This window comes from Camelus ferus, chromosome 1 (genome assembly GCF_009834535.1).
Source record: "Camelus ferus isolate YT-003-E chromosome 1, BCGSAC_Cfer_1.0, whole genome shotgun sequence".
NCBI lineage: Eukaryota > Metazoa > Chordata > Mammalia > Artiodactyla > Camelidae > Camelus > Camelus ferus.
This window is the reverse complement of record NC_045696.1, coordinates 15,246,672-15,267,423: the sequence shown is the minus strand read 5'-3', so window position 1 is coordinate 15,267,423 and position 20,752 is coordinate 15,246,672. Positions and strand designations below refer to the sequence as shown.

Genomic DNA, 20,752 nt, shown 5'->3' with positions numbered 1-20,752 from the left:
GTGCTTATTTTGTTTTAGTAATTGGCCAATGAATGTGCTTAAGATGTTCTTGTCTGAGCATCATCAGTTTCTTCCCTCTTTAACTTTTTAATCCCTGTATCTTCAAACCCTGGAAATAATATTTCAAAGTCTTCTTATTTGTCATCAAAGTACTTGAATGTGTGTTGAGAGATTGGTACAAAGCTATTGCCAATAATCTGATGGAAAAAAATCAGATCACATAATGTAAGTGGCATTATATGAATAACAACTTATATACTGACTAGTAAGAATTAATTTCAAAATATTGAAATTCATATTTTTGTTCAAAATAGATACCCGCAAGACAAACTGCATTTCCAACAACAGATATAAAAATAAATCCCAACATACTTGCCTTGTTGTTCTATGCTGTTTTCTAATCTCCACAAAGAATCTAGAGTGATCTTCCAAAATACGTCTTAGTTCACATGACTTTCTATTAAAATCCTCCAGAGCCTTCACAATGCATGTAAAATAAAGCCAGTCTTCTTCACAAGGTACTATATGATCTGGATTTTGACTCCCTCTGAACCCTTCTCCTTCCTTCTGTCTTCCTCCATGCTTACTCCTCAGAAGATTCAATGCTTTTTCTAATGATCCTCGAATATGTCCAGCTCATTTCACACTTAAGAGTCTTTCACTGAGAGCACCGTTCCATTTATTGCTGGCTTATTCTCATTCAGTGCAGTATTTCAGTTTCCATTCAAGTGTCTCTTCCTTCTCCATGACTCTTGACTGATAAACTGCTGTCCCATCATTTTCTGTGCAAAACACTTACTAATATCCACAGGTATATTAGAACCAGAGTATTGAGTAATATATACTTGGTACAATACTATCAGGAAAAGTTTTTGTTTTATCCCATTTCTGCCTAAAAATATTCTCTATTGTACTTCCCTGTGTTGTCAGTGACTAGGTACTTGTCTCATTGCAGAAAGAATTCAGAGATGGGACACGGAGGTTAAGAAATTAAAGTGGGGAGAGCAGGCAGGCTCAGGTAAGCAGCTGCTCTGAGTTTCTTTGGCAAGTTGGTAACATAGGATGTAAAAATGAATAGATGGAATATTCAAGGGGAAGGGAAGGCTGTGGGGTCATATTCTCTGATTTTCATCCCATCTTCCCAAAAGGAGGAGAGATTTTTGTCCTTATTTACTCTGAATCAGAAGTGTCATAGTGTCAGTGCATGATGGGTACTTCTAATCTGCAAGGCTAATTTTATTGAAATGAGGGCATAATAAACTAAAGGTTACATTCAGACACTGGAGATTCTTGCCTATTTCCACCTTTCTTTGTTGGCCTCCAGGCTGTTTGTCACCCCTAAATCCCAAAATGTGTGATCACTTATCAGCCCAGTGTTTCCTGATTTTCTTTCTATGCCCAGGGATCCCTGTTGTTTACATGATGCAGGGTTTCCTGCACTTGGCCTGTGCCCCTCCTTTTTGCCCAGTTCCTGCCATTTGACCTGTGTCCCCCTTTCTCTGCTCATGTCTAGCTATTTGCCTGCTCTAACACCTTTAGCATCTTTCCGTAGCATCTTGGGCATGGTCCTTAGCTTTTTGGTCACTTCCAAGTGTTAGTTCTATAATTATGATTCTCAGCTTCATTTTTCTCAGTTCCCTCTTTCAATATTCCTATGAAGCAAATATCAACTTTTGATATCTACTATCCATAGCATTTCTAGACCACCAATTTGTGCTTCATCTATAATCATTATTTCATTCAACCTATATATCAATTTTTTCCCAATAGCTATACTTATCTCAAGTATCTCTAAAGGATTATTTTTTATGGCAACTTGTTTTTTGTCTTTGTCTCATAGATGCAACTTTAATCTTTATTAATTTTACTTGTTTTAACGTCTTTTTTTTTTTTTATTTCTTTAGTACTACTGTTTTATTGTGACTCGGTACTCTGGTTTGTTATTTGATTTTATTGTCTCCGTGGTTTTCAGTCTCCATGCTTGGGGTTTTTGACTGCTTCAAGTTGGCAATTCTTGCTACCTCTTTTTGCAGCAGAGTGAGAAGTAGGAATTTCCAGAGTTCATGTTTCTTACTTTTTCAATATGATGAGACAATAGCTTTGCATCTGATCTTTCTTATCTTTTCTCAGCTTTGACTGGTTCGGACCTTTCACTAGGTGGTCCCTGTTGGTTGCCTATCCCTCACTCTGAGCATCTACCATCTTTAGGCATAGAAATCCTTTGGACTGTTCCCACTTTTTTTGGTATTCTCTTCCACAGGGTCGCCTAAGAATCTTAAGAAGTCATTTTCCTCTTGGTTTGAGTCTCATCTGCTTTTATTCTTAAAAGTAACTTCTCTTTTGTGTTTCTGGGGGAGTCAATGCATTCACACTATTTTAAAATATATTTTCCAATATTTTTATGATCTGACCAAAGGAAAGAGATTGTAGAAGTTGGTCACAATATGACTTCAAAGCAGAATTAAAAGCATAAGTTAGTTTAGAATATAAGTTTTAATTAAATATAAAAATGATTGCAGTTTTTCTTTAAAGAATCTAGAGATGTCCCTGAAAGCCCTTGAATATATATGTATTTTTCAGTAGAATCTCAGAAGTATTCTTGAAAAACTCATCTTTAGCCTAATATCTCTTTGTACCAATGTGAGTCCTCTGTATTTACATATTTTACAGTTTGAAAAAATATCATTATTGGCTAGTCGTGTTATTGGTTGGTTTTATATCTATTATGTCATTGAATACTCGTATTTCATTGATATTCAGAATATACTGCTAAGAACCCATATAATTTTAAGAATCCATATTCATTTTTAGGCAGAGAAGAAAAATAAAATATTGAGAGGTTAGAAAAGTTAGCCAGAGTTATACAGATGTCTGAGCCACAAATAATAAGTTGCTGACTGTTTTATGGCTGAAGAAGCACATTGCTTTTGTCATTGAAAAAGTTTGGTGTAGCAACATGGATGCATGTGGGACTTACTCCCCATTTCCTAAAGTACATAAAAGTTAATTGATGTTTATTAGAACATTACTCTGGTCAAAACATTGTCATACCAGGAAAGAAAAAAAAAAAACCCTCTTATCTGAACTTAGAGATAGAGCCTAAAAGCATTAGTTATTTAAAGAATTGATTTAAGAAAAAACAAATTGGTTTATGAAAAAAAAAATGGTCAGTGTTTTTTCATCTACAGAGGTTAACTTCAATCTCATCTTTAATATGATCTAAAGGAATAGATGATGCTAAGATTGAAAGAAGATATTCCTTAGGTTTTATTAGGGCAAAAACTTCAGGAAAAGTTTAAATAAACAGGAAGTTATATAGCTGCTCACATGATTATACTTTCAACAGAACTTAGTTTAAAAGACCATTAACTAACAAAATGTAACCCTGTAATTTAAAAATTCTCTGCCTTTCTTATAGAGAAAGAAAGCTTACCTTGGTCTCTTACTTTTAGTACTTAAGCAGAGTTAATAAAATAATGACTTTCTCCACCTTTACTTTGTGTTTATGAACCCAACTAGTGTAGAAGTTTCCATTGAAGTTGCTAGATTTCTTTTTTTTTTAATTCTTGGGATATGATTTTTGGCCTGGTTTTGATGTTACTCATTTGTTTTTGGATCAGCTTTTACCATGTGGCTGGGATTTTTTGTGTTGTTGTAATACTAAGTTGCACCATTGCTTTCTAAAAAGTGGAACTGAATGGAGATTAAACCTCAAAAAAACACCATGTTAGAGCAATGTTAAACATCTGACTTGAACTGACACGAGCAGGGCAAGACATTTCTTGTTGTGTCAGATTCTTTGTGTTAGAAGCAGAGTTAGAAAGCAGTGGGTTTTTAGTGCTTTAGTCAGCACTAAAAAAAACAAAAACAAAAACAAAAAAGTCCTGAGTTGATCTGGTTTTTAAATATATATCAGCTGTAAAATGAAACCTTATTAATGTAAATCCAGTTTATTGTACTTTAATTTATAGCTAGAAGTTAAAAAAAAATTAAAGCTTTAAGTAACTAAAGGAGGTTTTCATCTTATAGGGACATATTAGTTTCAGTATAATATTGAATCTTTCTGTTGAAATATTCTGTATTTAATTAGCCTTTGGAAAAAGTTACATGTTATCATTTTCCTTGAAAATACTTAACTCTATAGGGTACTTTTATTTAAAAATGCAAATGAATTTCTAGTGTATATGGGATATAGCTTTGTATGGGAAGTTTGAAAATTTAAGTTTATTAGCATGAAATGGGTATTAATGTTGCAAAAATGTAGTTTTTCAAAACACAAATGTAAGATCTGACTTCTGCTCCCCCTCGGCCCCCAGAGAGTGGAAAGTTGCTCATTTTGCTAATACTATATAAATTTTAATCAGTACTCTGTTAGTACTTAAATGGAATTCACATTAAAAATAACCTGAGTTTTTATTATAGCTTAAAATTTTTTTTCCGCAGCAATAAAACAAAATACCATTTTCAAGTGAAAAGTATTTGGAAAATGAGTTTTATTATTTATGTATAATAAATGTATTTTCTTTGAAAATCTTTTATTGATGCCTACTAGGTAAAATATAATACGATAATAATAAAGGAAAGTAAAAGAAATACTGTGTGCTACAGAACCTCGAAACCAAAGGAAATTTTAAATTAATAACACAGATCCCTTTCTGGTAGAAATAGTTTGATGGCCTTACAAAAATACATGATTGCTCAGGAGGTCAGATTATTCAGTGGAAATATCATTAGATTTTGAAACCCACAAAAAATGACCTGTGAAAATAAACTAAGCCAAAAAATTTGATGTTGAAGTAGTTTTCTCAAGGTTCACACCCATGAAATAGCTTTGTCATGATTTTATATTGGCAAGCATTTTATCAGGATCATGAGGTAAGGAGCTAGACATTGTGAGCTACCGCAACCTTATTAACCAACTTTTTCTTTCTTCTTACAAATCCTCGGTTTAACATTCTTCATAAATATTTGGTGTTTACAGAATTTTAGGTAGGGGAAGGACTTGAAAGAGTTTTGGTTTCTTTATGTATACATATTACTGTCTTTCAGAAAACAAAATTGAGATGTGGTGACATTGCACTCCTCAGTGCTTTACATGCATTGTATCATTTAGTTCTCATGACAACCCTATGAGACAGGCAGGTTTTTTTTTTTTTTTTAATTTGTATTTTACAGATGCAGAAACTAAAGCTTAGAAAAGTTGAGCCACTGACCTAAGATTGCACAGTTGGTGATGGTGAAGTAGGGGAATGAAGTAAATATCTTGTCTCCAGAGTCAACCTTCTCTACCATGTCTACACTGCTTTTCTGTGCCTGGGCTCATGGCAGCAGTAAGAGGGGGAAAGAAGGGTAGTTGGTGTTGCATGTGTGTGGGAGGACTGTGTGATCTAGGGTCAAGGAAACACAGTTTGACATGGAGGGAGTGGAATGCCTAAGGCAAGAATTTTGAATTTAATTTTGTAAGCAAAGAAAAGGAAGTTTTAGGTTATCTCTAGAGCAGATGGAGTGATTTTATTCTACATCTGGAATTAGATCTTCAGCAGTTGAAAGTAAATTAAAATTGGTCAATTGTGACTTTTGCCAGAAATATGCAATCATTGTTTTTTCAACAGATATTCATTGAGAATCTCCTATGTGCCAGCTATTTGTCTGAATGTTGGGGATACAATGGTTGACAAGGGGAACAAAGGCCCTGAGCACCAGAACTTACTTTTTATAGTAGTGGAAAGAAAGAATAAACAATCAAACAAATAAATAACATAATTTCAGGTAGTGATAAGCTGTAATGAAAATAAAACAGGACAAGGGGTGGAGAGAAAAAGGGAGGAAGAATGTTTTACAAATGGCATTCAAAGGAGTCTTTGTGATAATGTTGCTGGTGATTAGGTTCTTGTCTCATGGCAGAAAGAATTGAGAGACGAGACATGGAGGTTAAGAAAGTAAGGTGAAGATTTATTAAGGGATGGATAGTACACTCTCAAAGGGAGAGGGAGCAGGCTCAGGTGAGCAGCTGCCCTGAGTTTCTTTGGCAAATTGGTTACATAGGGTGTGAAAATGAAGGGGTGGACTATTCATTGGGGGAGGGAAGGGTTTGGGGTCGTATTCTCTGATTTTCATTCCAGGTCTACCTTCCAGAGGAGAAGATGGATTTTTGTCCTTATTTAGTCTGGATCAGAAGTGTCATGATGTTGGTGCGTGATGGGTACTTTTAATCTGCAAAGATAATTTTATTATAATGAGGGCATAATGAACAATAAGTTACATTCAGACACTGGAGATTCCTGACTTTTTGTACCTTTCTTTGCTGGCCTCCAGGCCACTTTTCGTGCCAAAATGTGTGATCTCTTATCAGTCCCAAGATTCCTGCTTTTCTGTCTACCCAAGGATCCCTTTTGTTTACATTGCAATGGTTACCTGCATTTGGCCTCTATTCCTCCTTTTTTGCCCAATTCCTGCCATTTGGCCTGTGTCCCCCTTTCTCTGCTCATATCTAGCTATCTGCCTGCTCTAACAATAACTGTACTGAGACCAGAATGTGAATACCAAACCATCCATGTGAAGAGCTGCAGTAACAATTTATTAGGAAAAGAAATGCACAAATATAGGGTCCTGTTTTAAACAAGCTTAATGGGTTCCAGGAACAATTAGAAACTGTGTGTGAGTGAAGGAATAGTTGGTGAGGTTAAGAGTTGTAGGATGTGAAGTTGACTAAGTAGTAAGGGTCTAGATTATGTGGGAATAAAGAGTATGAAATCTAATTTAAGCCAAAGGAAAGACTTTGCAAGGATTTAAGAGATGCTACTGGGAAAATGGACAGGGGGTTTGGGGAAGAAGAGTTAACACAGGAAGTCCAGTTAAGAAGACGTTGGAGTGCAGCAGGAAAGAGATAATGGTAATCTGGACTGGAATCTAAGAAAATAGGGAGTAGGTTTTTTGAGGTAAATGAATAGTTCTATTTGACTTGAACATGTTAAATTTGATACACCTATTAGCATCCAAGTGAAGTAGAATGGGCATTTGCCTCCTTGAAAATGGAGTTCAGGTGGATGTTGGGGATGGTGATATACTTATATTGGTGGTAGTAAATATCAGGAGAGAATAGGACAGGACTCTAGTGGCTCCCAAATATAGAGGTCATGTTGTTAGAGAATAGGTTCTTGCCTTGCACAGGAAAGAATTCAAAAGCAAGGCATAGTAAAGTGAAAGCAAGCTTATTTAGAGAGATACACGCTCCATAGACAGAGTGTGAGCCCTCTCAGAGGCAAGAGAGAGATAGAGAATGACCACGGGTGCTGAGTTAGTTTTTATGGGTTTAGTAATTTCATATGCTAATGAGGAGGATTATTCCAGCTACTTTGGGGAAGGGGCGAGAATTTCTAGGAAACATTACCCCCCACACCTACTTTTTGACCTTTTATGGTCAGCCCAGGAACTGTCCTGGTGCCTGTGGGTGTGCTATGAGGTTCAAGATCTCCTGGAAGTCAAATCTTCCACCATCTTGGTCCTAACCAGTTCGTCCTGTCCTCAATTGCTGTGTCATTCCTTCAGTAGTTGTGCCTTGCCCCTCTTCCTTCTGTTTCAGTCAGAAAGAGGAGATTAAATCAATTTAGCTATTATAGAAACAGAAAAAACAAGAAAATCAAGATGTTCTTGAAGCCAAGAGAAGAACACATTTCAGGATGGTAAGTGCCAAGTGTATATAATTGATGTAGATGAGAACTCAGATAATGTGTACAGCATTCCTTCACAGAAGTTTCCTTCACAGAAACGTTGACTTGTTAGAAAGGTATCCACACACACACACACACACACACACACACACAAAGGAAAAAAAAGAAAGCTTTTTAATGCACAACTGAGAACTGAGCTGACAAAAATAAACAAAAATAACCATCTTTGAGTAGTTTATAGTAAAGGAAGTTGAATCAGTGTGAATTGGAAACAGCTCCAAAATTTTAGCTCTTAAGAAAACCTGAGAAATGGAGTGAAATTATATGGTAGGTAGATTATGTCTCTTGGGATGAAATACACACACATATATTTCTAAATAATTTAGCTGAAACCAATGAGGCAGAGAAAGAAGGAATACCAAGAGATTCAAGGAGAAAGAAGAGGAAATCGTTACAAAAAGTGATTGTATTGAATGGTGGAGGAACCCTTGGTCTATAATGGGAGCAATGATGGAAAGATGAGCTCAAGTACTAGTAGGTTCGTAGACTCCATGATGGAAAAGTGAAGGGGTCCGTGTGAGGGAGATTTTGTTGAGAAATTGTACTAAATCTTTCCCCAGGCAGGTTTCTGTGAAGGGATAGAACCACAGTTCCCCCCTAAAATTCCAAAACTGTGAATGCATCCCTAGTCGCTAAAGGACCGGGATCATGATGCCTATTGCTGCACATCCCAATTACAGAGGGTACCAGTAAAAGTACATAAGCCAATGATTCTAAAAAAGATCAGCTCTTCTCCATGAAATCATATGTCCTTGAAGCCTGTATACATATCCTGGTGTTTATTTAAATTTGTTCAAAATAATATATTAGAATATAAGTTTAAATTTTATCTTGCTTGCAAACCTGTCATGTAGGATACTGCACAAAATAAAACACCAAGTTAATGAAGGCCTCAGTTCAAACAGTAACTGAAAAACACATGGTATTTTTTTTTTTAATTTTGTTTTTTATTGAAGTTGGTTTACAGTGTTAGTTTCAGGTATACAGCAAAGTGATTCAGCCATACATATACATATATACATATTTTCAGATTCTTTTCTATTATATGCTATTATAAGAAATTAAATATAGTTCCTGGTGCTATACAGTAGGCCCTTGTTGTTTATCTATTTTATATATAGTAATGTGTATCCGTTAATCTCAAACTCTTAATTTATCCCTCCCTTCCCTTTTCCTTTTGCTAACCATAGCTTTTTTTTTTCTATGTCCCTGAGTCTGTTAAAAACACATGATATTTGAAAGGTGTTCTAAAACTCATTTTGTAGATAAAAGTGCTATAAATTAAAAATTAGAGTTATAAAAATAGAGAAAACAGAGTGGGATATAGGGAGCAAAGTAAGGAATATAAACTTTCACCCCCTCTTATGTTTATGATTCTCTTTAAACAGCAAATTAATTTCCCTTTTGTTACTTTGGATGGCTACACATTTTTAAATATAAAATAATTACATTTAATATTAGATACTAATTTTTCTTCAAAATCTTTCAATCTAGTTAATCTCCCAATTTTAATATAAAGGGACTTAAATAGTTTGATCAAGGAACAGCTGGAAAATAAGGAAAATGAAGTGAAAAAAATGCCTAAAATCTCTAATGTTAATATGCTTATTGGAGTCATATGATTGCAAGTATTTACACGAATATTAGAAGGAGGAAGCAGAAAAAGCTACCTTTGTGTCCACATGCCAATATCAAGCTATTTTTTCAACCGTTCACATACTTATTCAAATTGTCAACTATCTAAAAATGACAATAACTTTATTAGATTATAAAAATAATATACAATCACAAACAAAATTCAGTAATATAAGAAAGTGCAAAATGATAAAAAAAAATTTACCTCCATCTCCATACTCTTAGTTAAGCACTGTTGGTATTTTGACAAACAACTCCTAACATCCTTTTCTGCATACATAAGGAGAAATAAACATGTACAAATAATATATATAAATAGGAACATTTGTTGAATCTTTTAAACTGCTTCTTCGTTCAATTCTGTCATAAACAGCAATTAAAATAATTCCACACAAAATGTTATGTGCCCATAATATCTTATTTTATTTCAACAATCCTGTGTTGATAAACTTGAATTGACTTTCCATAAATTTGATAATATAAACAATGTTACAATGAGTATATTCAATCAATATTTAATGTACCTCTTCAATTATTGTTTAAGATAAATTCCCAAGATGAAAATGCTGGGTCAAATAGTATACACATTTTAAAGGTGAATCATAATATATTTAACATTTACAGATGTGCAAAGAATTCAATACAAAGCTGTAGCTTTTAAAAGCTGTACTTTTTCAATCAAATTTTACTTTTTTTGAAATCTCAAATATAATTAAGTTAAAATATTCCAACAAGCTCTTAGAATGGGGGGGTCTTTGAAATTAATAATCCTATATTTATTGTTAGAAATTAACTTTGGTCAAGTTGCAATTTATGCATTCTTCTTGCTATTTTTTAGTAGTTATTTTATTGCTTATTTTTATTACAATTCCAGTAATTAAAAAACCGCAATAATTCTACTATTGTGGTCTCCTGAATGGAAAAAACAATTATTTAAGAAATTTCAGAACTCTTCAAGTCAAGGTCATGTACACAGATTGCTTAAAATTTGACAAATTTGTTTCAAAAATGAAAACAATTTTGAATATTTTTCTGGGTGATTTTGCCACAGACATATTTCATCATTCTGTACTAAGTTCAAATGGTATTGGTCAGATTTCAGTGTTTCAAAGTCTCCCTTTGCAGCTGCAGTTGATAGCCTCTCAGCTGCCCTGGTGGATTTATGGGAGTTGTACACGAGGAGGCAGCTGCCGAATGGTCTGATCACTGTTCAGACTGGATAAAAACAAGGCCTGAAAAATTTTATAAAGTTTCTGCAAAACAACTAGAATGGACTTGATTCTTGTTTACTACTGCTATCTAAATTGTCTGTTGTATCAATTATCCCTCCCATCTGAGACATGTGTACCCACTTACCACTTGGTGAAGGAGAAAGAGCATTAGCTTTGGTTGCAGACATAAACCAAATGCTAAACAAGATTCATCAGTCAGTAGGTGTGTCTGCTTGAAAGGCTTACCCTCTCTTGCCTGAGTTTCCTCATTTGCAAAAGGCAGGTCAAATCTACTTCCTACTAAGAGTTTACACTTACTTACCCATTAATTGTTTGGATTTGAGTTTACCTATTAGTTAGTATTTCAAGCAAATATAGCATATCTGGAAGAAGGCCTCTGACTCAGCTCACAGATCAAACATAACTTCTGTTCCTTTTGACAAATATGACATAGGAATATATCAAGTATTGTATTTGTGGACTTCCTGTTTCATCACACAGAATATTAAAAAGATATGTGCATACTTTAATAAAAATTAATAATCTAGTTACTTCAACACCGTTTTAAGTGAATAAAATATTATATATCTATATATCTTGTTTTATGCCCTATTATTTATCAATGACATAACATTTAAGGGCAGAATCTTTCTAGTCAGTCAGATTAAGTCTAGCTTTCATCTTTCTAGCTGCGTGAATTTACATTTCTTAAAATTTCGGACTCTCAGTTTTGTTAGAGATGTTAATAAGTATGTATAATACATAAGTATATAAATTATATAAATAATTAAAGATTATTTGGCTTGCATCACACAATTATTGTGAGGATTAAATAGATATTTAAAAGTCTTAGCACTGAAAGCACTAAATATGTGATATTCAAATAATAACATTAAAAGTTAATGGGCCAGAATCCAAACCCAGGCTCCTGGTTCCATGTTCAAGGCTCTTCTCAGTGTGCGAGGCCTTTTTCTCCTAGTTGTATGGAATCAAAAGTGCACAAATATGATGCTTTATTTCAGGCTGGTTAATGTTTTTTTCTTTACCGATTTAAAAAATGAATTGTGGCTCCTAATATAAGCTGTTTTTGTGTGTGAAACTAGATCTTTCCTTATCATTTTGATCATCATGCAGCATTTTGGATAGAAGAGAATAGCACTCTTATATGACTTTTTAAGCATAATTGAATGTTATTATGAGTCCATTAGACATGACAGCTGTCAGCTAAGCTTTTAACAAATAGCTTATTCAAGTTCTCTGCAAAATAATCTCCCAGGTGAGACACTTTTTCTTGGCTTTCTTTTTCCTTTTATCTCGACCAATAATTTCTATAGTTATTCTTATTGCTTTGAAGTTTAAAAAGTCAATTATCTTTTTACAATCTTTTAGATATCTAGAGTTGCTTCAAAATGTATATAATTGGAACAATATAGACCTATCAGATGGTGTGTTTCCAACAGATCTGAGTATAGTAGCTGATTTTATTTTTCATCCTACATAGTATTGAGAAATGTGTTTTAACTGCCCTGGTATTTAGCATAACAGAATTAAAATAATAGTGATAGCAATAACAACAATGATAATAATGGAAACTATTTCTGATTTTGTCTCTTTAATGTACTGACTCAGAACATTTACTTAGAAGTAAATGGTGTAGAAAAGGAGCCTTGAACACATGTGTTAACATTGTCAAATTATGTTCATTTTAAATTGACTAGTATGTTTAAGATAGATAATTTAATTGCTATCAGTTTTAGCCTTCATCGTTACAAGTTGTGCGTCAAAACTTAATTCAAATGATTAAGGTTTTAATATGTTACTTATAACCAGGAATACAGTGAGGTGCAAAAAGTACAATGAAGTGGACATTTGGTCAACAAATATTTTTTGAATCGATGTGTCTCTGAATATTCTCCACAATGGATTTTGAGAAAAAGAAAAAAAAAACCATAACCTTTTTTTGTTGCTCTTCCTTGTGAGACCATTGATAAAAACAAAAGGTAATAATTGCAGTTGTCTCCCACCCCCTTTTATTTGTCTTCCTATGGAGAAAATAAATTTGGAATCTATTTCATGGGTTCGTTTTTATGTATGTAAGAAATGAACTATATTAAGTCTAGACAAAGGTAAATTAGTCAATCAAGTAGTGTGGGCTTGAAGTGGGATAGATTTACAACAGATAATGTTTTAAAGACAAAAACATCTTGCACTCTTGAGTCAATAGTTACTCTCAGAAATTCCACGGTGATCTTAGTATCTAATTTCTGCATCATCTGTTTTCTTTTACCACAGTGATTTCTCTTGCTCTTTGTAGTGGCTGGTCTTTTGTCTATCCAGTTATTTGCTCTGTCTGTTTTAATACAGTTGTGGCTGGAGAGAAGTGCAAAATAGTTTGAATGAGACGTTTTTTTAATACCAAAATTGTTATTGAATTTCTATGCATAAGCTCTAAGAATAAACCTTTACAACAAAGATAAGATAATGCGTTTTTTTAAAGATATGTTTTTTTTTTAATTTCTGTTAACCATTTTTTTAACTGAGAAAGATATTTCTACAATTTCCAAAATAGCAGCTAATTGGTGACACAAAAATAATGGAGCATTTATTTAACTATTCTTATATATATTTTTTAGTATGAAGTTTTTTCTTATATTTAAACAAATTTAAAATTTATTTTTATTCTTTTATTGCTGTATAGGTGATGTACAATATTATATGTTACAAGTATCCAATATAGTGATTCACAACTTTTTAAAGGTTATACTCCATTTATAGTAATTATAAAATATTGGCTATTCCCTGGGTACAATATATCCTTGTAGCTTATTTTATACAGAGTAATTTGTACCTCTTAATCCCCTACCCCCAGTTGGATTGTTCTTTTTATCTGAATACAATTGTTATAGTAAAATTTCATATGATATCTTATTAAACATGTAAGCATTCAGTAAGAGAAAATTAGCAGCAGCATACAGGACTGGTGACTTTTGATAGACATATTTAAAGGAAATTACACCAACAACATTATGTAGAATGAATAGTAAGAGGAGTGGGATAAAGTGAGATGCATAAGTATGGAGGTTTGGGGAGTAAACCAGTTACAGTTTGTCCAGCTATTCTGTTCCAGTTCCCTTTCAGAGATCGTCCTCTTTTAGCCAATATTTTTTCATTACCCTCATTATCTCATTAATTTTCAGCTTAAACATTCAGGTGATTCCCAAATTTTTATGTCCAGTTCACATAATCCAACTTTCTTCTAGACTTGTCCAGTTGGATATTTAAATATCACCACAAACCCAATAAGCCGAAAATTGAACTCAAGATCATCATTCCCTGAACCTGGACCCCCTTGAGGGCATGGTTCCCTATCTCCATGAGTGACATGATGTAGGGCTAAAAGTCAGACATTAACCCTGACAATACATTCTCTCACTCATGCTCGTATCCGATCAATCACCAGTCCTACTGATTTACCTTCTAAGTTTATCTTTATTTCATGTACTTCTTGCCACCTGTGCCATCAGCATCGTTTTAGTCCAAACTGCTGTCATCTGATACTGCTTCCTTGGTTCCTTAAAAGCTTTACCCACATCCACGCTACCCCCTTGTAATCTATGCAATGCATAGCAACCTGAGGGAGATCTTAAAATTTGAATCAGATGATGTCACTCCTTTGCATAAGAAATTTTTCATTGCCTGTTACAAGAAAGTAATAATTTAAAACCACTTAAAGAGAGATGCAAGATCAGGCCTATTGGTCACTCTCCAGCCTCACTGGCACACTCCACGTCTCAGCTCTAGACGCGTGGTCTTTCTGTTCCCAAGGTGTTCTGCTCTTCCTGGTTCATTTGACTCCTTGTCCTCATTGTGTTCTCTGCTTGGAAGATTTAACTCCTGCTCATTCTCCTTCACTTCCTGAAGAAACATTCTTTTTTTTTTAATTTTTTATTGATTTATAATCATTTTACAATGCTGTGTCAAATTCCAGTGTAGAGCACAATTTTTCAGTTATACATGAACATATATATATTCATTGTCACATTTTTTTCTCTCTGAGCTACCATAAGATCTTGTGTATATTTCCCTGTGCTTTACAGTATAATCTTGTTTATCTATTCTACAATTTTAAAATCCCGTCTATCCCTTCCCACCCTCCACCCCCTTGGCAACCACAAGTTTGTATTCTATGTCTGAGTCTATTTCTGTTTTGTATTTATGCTTTGTTTTTTTTGCTTTTGTTTTTTAGATTCCACATATGAGTGATCTCATATGGTATTTTTCTTTCTCTTTCTGGCTTACTTCACTTAGAATGACATTCTCCAGGAGCATCCATATTGCTGCAAATGGTGTTATGTTGTCAGTTTTTATGGCTGAATAGTATTCCATTGTATAAATTTATCCAGTCAAGAAACATTCTTAACAGTTGAAATAGTCACTGTATTTTTTCTTTTGTAGCAATTATCACAGTCTGTACAATATTTTATCTGTACACTTATTTACCCTGTAACGTTTTTCACTAGACAGTAACTTCTATTAGGCAAGATCATAGAGTCTACTAGATGAAGAGTATGGATATTAGAGACCAAGTTCAAATCCAAGCTCTAGAAAATAAACATGAAAAGTTACTTAATTCTTATAGATCCTTGTGTTGTCATCTGAATATCTTTTTAGAATTCCTGTGAGAAATAAGTGAGTTTATGTTAAATGCATAGAATAGAACATGGCATAGGGGAGGTACCATATAAATAATAGCTATTGTTATTCATTTTTGTTTATCATTGTTTCTTCAACATTAAGCAGAGTACCTGGCATGTAGTAGGCTGTTAATGAATCTGAATTTGTGATATTAATAAAGGACGATTACTCTGTGATTATAACAGAAGAAAAAAAATAATGGATACAATTATTCATGAAAAGGATGAATATAATTGCTGCTTTAAAGAAATCTGGAAAGACTTCATGAATGAAACGTATGAAGCAAAATAAAGAGTTTAAAGATTTCCTGATTGGAAAACTAGTCATTGGTCTTTGGTCAAGGTGGTGCATTTAGAAAGACACTTTGGTTTAGGAGAGAAGAGCTACGATGAAATTGATTTGGAGTTTATTAGTTTTGAAATGGCCAAATTGAAATATGTGGATGGCTTCTGAAGCTGTGTGGTGAGATGATGAGAAAGGCTCACGACTGATGGCCAACAACGTAGATCTAATTAAAATCACATTAATCTGTGTTGTGGTGGCAACTCCCAAGTGTCCATAGCCAAGTCCTTACCTCTTTTCTTCATTGGTAATAGAGTGAGAACTGTGCACGTGGTTGCCTAGCTAGACTCCATTTTCAGCCTTCCTTCAGTTAACTACTCTATTGGCAAAAAGTTATTAACATGGCTCCTTCAAGTTCTTTCTTCTTCCATCCTGCTGACAGTTCCTGCTGATGGCCCAGCTGAGACCGTACATCAAGGCCTTAAGGATAACAGAACCACAAAATGAAAAGGGATATGTATTCCTGGTTGATGAGCCACTGGACAATCCACCGTGCTTTTCTCGAACTTGTACATAAGAAGGAGAAAGAAATTGCCTCATTTTTCCCTTACTGTTACTGCAGTTGGAATCTCTTTGTTATAGTAGATTGGTCTCTCCTACTAATACTTGAGGGAAGTGTATATAAAAATGTGTTTTCTGTCTCTAAGATTTACTGGTGATGTGACCTAGGATAACTGACATAATTTCTTGGCTTATATTTACTATAAACAGAGACAGTTGATAACTTAAAAAATTGTATAGATATAACATAGGTTACTCACTAAACTGCTTAACTTAGAGTAAGAGAGAATTAAATTATAGCAGCAATTGCTGTGTTTTTTATGTCTACTTCTTTTCTTTCTTCTTAAAGAAAACATAGAGTGCTAATATTAATCATAAAGTTACCAATTTCTTTGATCATTATATGCTTATCATTTATTTTTCAGTCAAGATTTGCCAAAGAAGTAGGTATTCAGGTAAAAAAAAAAGTGAATATGATATGGAAAGTTCATTTTCCTGCTGAATTCAGCATTCTCATTATTATATTTTACACTGGAGATGAGATTTTATTAAAAAATTAAAACTCAAGAATACCATAGATAGTATATTTAAAATATATTTCTCCTTAACTAATGTGAAATACTAGAAAAATGAACATAACAAACAAGTAGCTTGTCTTTGCAGACTAATGAAGGTAAAATTCAGTATTATCCTTATCACAATAATTATACTTAATTTTCACATAGAAAATATGAATTGCATTGGGAATAATTTTAATGAGTATATGCAATGAAAAATGGGTTGTGATAATTATTTTTTTGGGTTGAGCTTGGTACATTTTATATAGTTTTCAAGTCATTAATAGTAATTTTTTTATCGTAAATAAAATGAAGGACATATTTCATTCAAATTTATTTGAAATATAGATTTATTGAAACAATGAAAAGGCATTAATAAGATCTTTCCCCCTTTTTTTTTCTTTTTCATACTAACATAGAGCCTCATTTTTTTTTCTTTTTTCCTTGGAAGAGAAGAATTTGTTTTCTTCTGACTAAAGGAGCGCCGTGTTAAAGGATGTATCAAATATTACAGATATTTCAATGGCATTCTCTAATGTGGATAGAAAATAATTGGAAATTTAAAGGTTTCACTTTACAAACTGTTTAAACACAGTATCTTTACAATGAATGGGACTAATTTTCTTGACCATTAACCATAATACGCAGAAGACTGTGAATGAGGCAGGAAATGGCTTGGTTTTTATTTAGCTTAGTTTGCACCATGATTAAAGCATTGATGGGAAGTCTGAAGAAACAGCACCTGGGGCTTAATTTGGGCCCCAAAGAGAAGGAGAAACACAACTCTCTCCCCAACCCGAGACTCCTCTAGGAGGAGGTGGACTTGTGGTCACACAGAAATGGAATGGAAAACAAAGGAATATCCCCCTGACTTTGAAGGAAAACTTTCTTTCTTAAGTAGTGAAAAGGCAACTTCTTCATGATACGAAGAGGAACATTCTCATGCAGGTAATCTTTACATCATTCAGTTGGTAAAAAAATTCAAATCCTGGCCCCCTGCAAAAAAAAAAAAACATTTATGATGACTTATGAAAACACTCAGAAGATGGGCTTATATTTTGATGGCATTCCCAAGGAAATCTATTCACCCAGCTGTGAGGAACACAGTGAAAGCCACTTCTCCAACCAGAAAACAGTGTTGATTTTTAAAAGATTGAAGAATATTTACAAGCATAAAAAGAGGAAGAAAAACATTCAAAAAAATGTGTCAATGTATGCAAGTTTGGGTAAAAATGGAGGGTGAATTTAATATTAATTCTCTTGGGGTTATGAAAAATGGAACAGCTGTATCCTTGGATTTTCTAAGTTTTAGTCATGTTTATAAACATCTGGCATTACTGAAAAGATAAAATATGAAAACAAATATAGAATCTCTAGTTTCTAATTCCTCATGTCAAGAGCTTGGAAGTTGCCACTCCATCCTAGTAACACGTGAAAAGCTGAACAGACTCAAAAATCAACACCACTTCTTGGATCCATAAGATGGGGGAGATTGTCAGAATTACACCTGGGAGCTCAACCAGGTTCGCACAGTAAATACTGGAGAAAAATCCTGGAGTAGAGGTATTCTTCTTAGATGGCTTGCCCTCAGGAACAAGTTAAGCCGACCTTAAATTGCTGGTGTGTTATCAGAGCCTAATCAACCTGGGAGAAGGCCAGCCTGCTCTAACGGTCATGTCCTACAGAGTGACGGTCGAGGGCGAGGAAACCTGAGACGTTCTTGTGAAGTTCACGATCCAAGAAAATACGGCAGTGAAAAGGCATGTGTTTCAAGGCCACTTCTGCCATCAAAATCTTGGGGAATATTGGGCACATCACTTCACCTTTCTGAGCTACAGTTTCTTCATTCATTAGGGGAGATATTTACATGTGATATCACTAAGATCTTTCTGGCTATGAAATTTTATTTTTTTGTAATGTGAAATCCATCTGTTAAATGTATTCACTTACAAAGGAAACTCACACTATTGTTACTTGCCACTGTGCACTGTTGAAAAAGTCTAATTTCAAGGTTAAAATGCAAGGATGTCTTGCAGCTTTTAAGCAATGCGATTAAAATATTGGTATAAAGGGAATGAAGATTAATATGTACTTCACAATGTGTTGAACTATCACAAAGCAAACTCAGTAAGCTTAGCTCAGTCTTTTCTGAAACCTCTTGCTTTCTGCTTTCATGGGAGCCTTGTAGTAAGCCAGGTACTTTCCTCGAGGTGGGAAACCAGCAGTTTGGGGGGTAAAATTAAATTATTGATTATGGCATTAGGAATTCAATTATGACCATGCATCTCAGCCACTTCTGATTCCCACCTTTTATCATTACTAAGTGTGATGCTCACACACCTCCACAGGCCTGTTGATTTCTTGCATCCTTTCGGCTGTTTCCATATTTGAGAAAACAGGCCTATTGATCAGACACTTAAAATCAAAACAGATACTCTGTTGTAAATTCTTCTCTTTTTCTGTTCAAGATTTCAAAAGTGATTAATAACACATTCAATAAATATCATAAACCAAGTTTTACAGACATGTATTAAAAATATCCCAAAGAACAATCTGAACATTTATATTTGCTAATTTTTTTTTTTTCACTAACACAAAAGCTACTTAGCTTTGGTCAGTTTTCTTTCAATTTACTTTTGAACGTGAGCTAAACAAAGATAAAAATTTTGCCCCTGTCGCAGTTTTATGAGTTGTTGATCATCACAAGATGGAGCAAGACTAGCCACTGATGTTATTTCAAGCTAAAGCCAGACAGTGAGGGCTGGTTAGGGCGGTACTTTTCTGTGATTATTTCCTTTCTTGCATTATCAGGAAAATGACTCTTCCCCTAATATATAATAAATTGGCTTGGCAAAATTTAAGATATGATTAAAAATCTTAAAATCTAAATGACTTTGGTTTGGTGGTCTTAGAGGATGGTTCTAATTTCCAGTAAGTAAATTTTACTACTGATATTTCTGATAGACTCCAAATAGAGATAAACATCTATATAAAACAGAAAACATTAAAAAATATATATTTCACATATTTGTAAGACTTTTTTGCACTCATGCAGAATGTTATTGTAAGACTAGTTCCTGTGTAGCAAAAAACATTATAAAGTGATGGATTCCTTGTGTTCTGTTCCATTTTTCCAGTAGATTCAAGTAACTGCCAAGACCACACTGGTGGGCTTATGAAGAGTGATATCCACACTCCCCACCCATGGTGAATCATTTCATGGTGAAACTCATGAGGGTGGAGAAAGTCTCAGTGATCTGAGGCCTCTTGAAGAAAAACATACTGTGAAAGTGTAAGTCTCTTGTCCTAAAGACAATACAGAATCTGCAAGGATTCAGCAAATTGTGGTTAGTCCATCTTGAACTCATTATTAGAGACTTGAAAAATTAGTATGATTTCTGCTACAGAGTGTTTTTTTTTTTTAATGATGATTAAATGTATGATTGTCTGTCTTTGTACACCCTTTTGGTTTTGGTAATCTTTTAAGTGGTCTAAAAAAGAAGACATGTATTTTATTTTATAGTAGGAATGTAAAATTGCTAACGGCTTTATGCCCTGTGAACTTTATATGCACTGAAATCCTAGCTAGAAAAATAGCATTTAGAGAGAAATTTCAAGTGCACATATCACTTCCTTTTCTGTTTCTTTCATTCTCTTTCATTCTGTGCCTCCCTCTCTGTCATATATATACATATATATGTGTGTATACATATATATAAAGTCTCTGCTAAAAATTAGAAATAGTGTGATAACCTGTATTTTCCCCTAAGTTTTTACCCTTAAGCAAAAAAGGATTAATTTATTTTAATTACAAGGCATTTTAAGGTTTGCTCCTGAATGGCAGGGGTCAGAAATGTCAATTGCTTTGGAGGATTAAGATACTTAGAAGAACCAAGGTTCACCTGGATTAACTTAGTGAGAATCAGAATAAGTGATTTAAATATTGCAGATATTAATATTGCCCCAATGTTGTGGCATTGAAATAATATTCTCTATGGGTTTATCTTATGGTGTCATATTAAAGAGAACTGAGACTTCTATTCTCAAACAAGATGGGGTAATTTGGCAGATTTACACTCCT

The 20,752-nt window shown here is 33.9% G+C and overlaps 1 long non-coding RNA gene across 2 annotated transcripts in view; it reads left to right on the top strand.

The window, feature by feature from the left end:
- Positions 1-19,799, top strand: part of LOC116662730 — a 63,371-nt gene extending 43,572 nt beyond the window's left edge. For both annotated transcript variants that reach the window (XR_004318740.1, XR_004318741.1), the window contains exon 3: positions 15,996-19,799. This is a non-coding gene — a long non-coding RNA (uncharacterized LOC116662730). The remainder of the gene's footprint in view (positions 1-15,995) is intronic.
- The last annotated feature ends 953 nt before the right edge of the window (positions 19,800-20,752 follow it).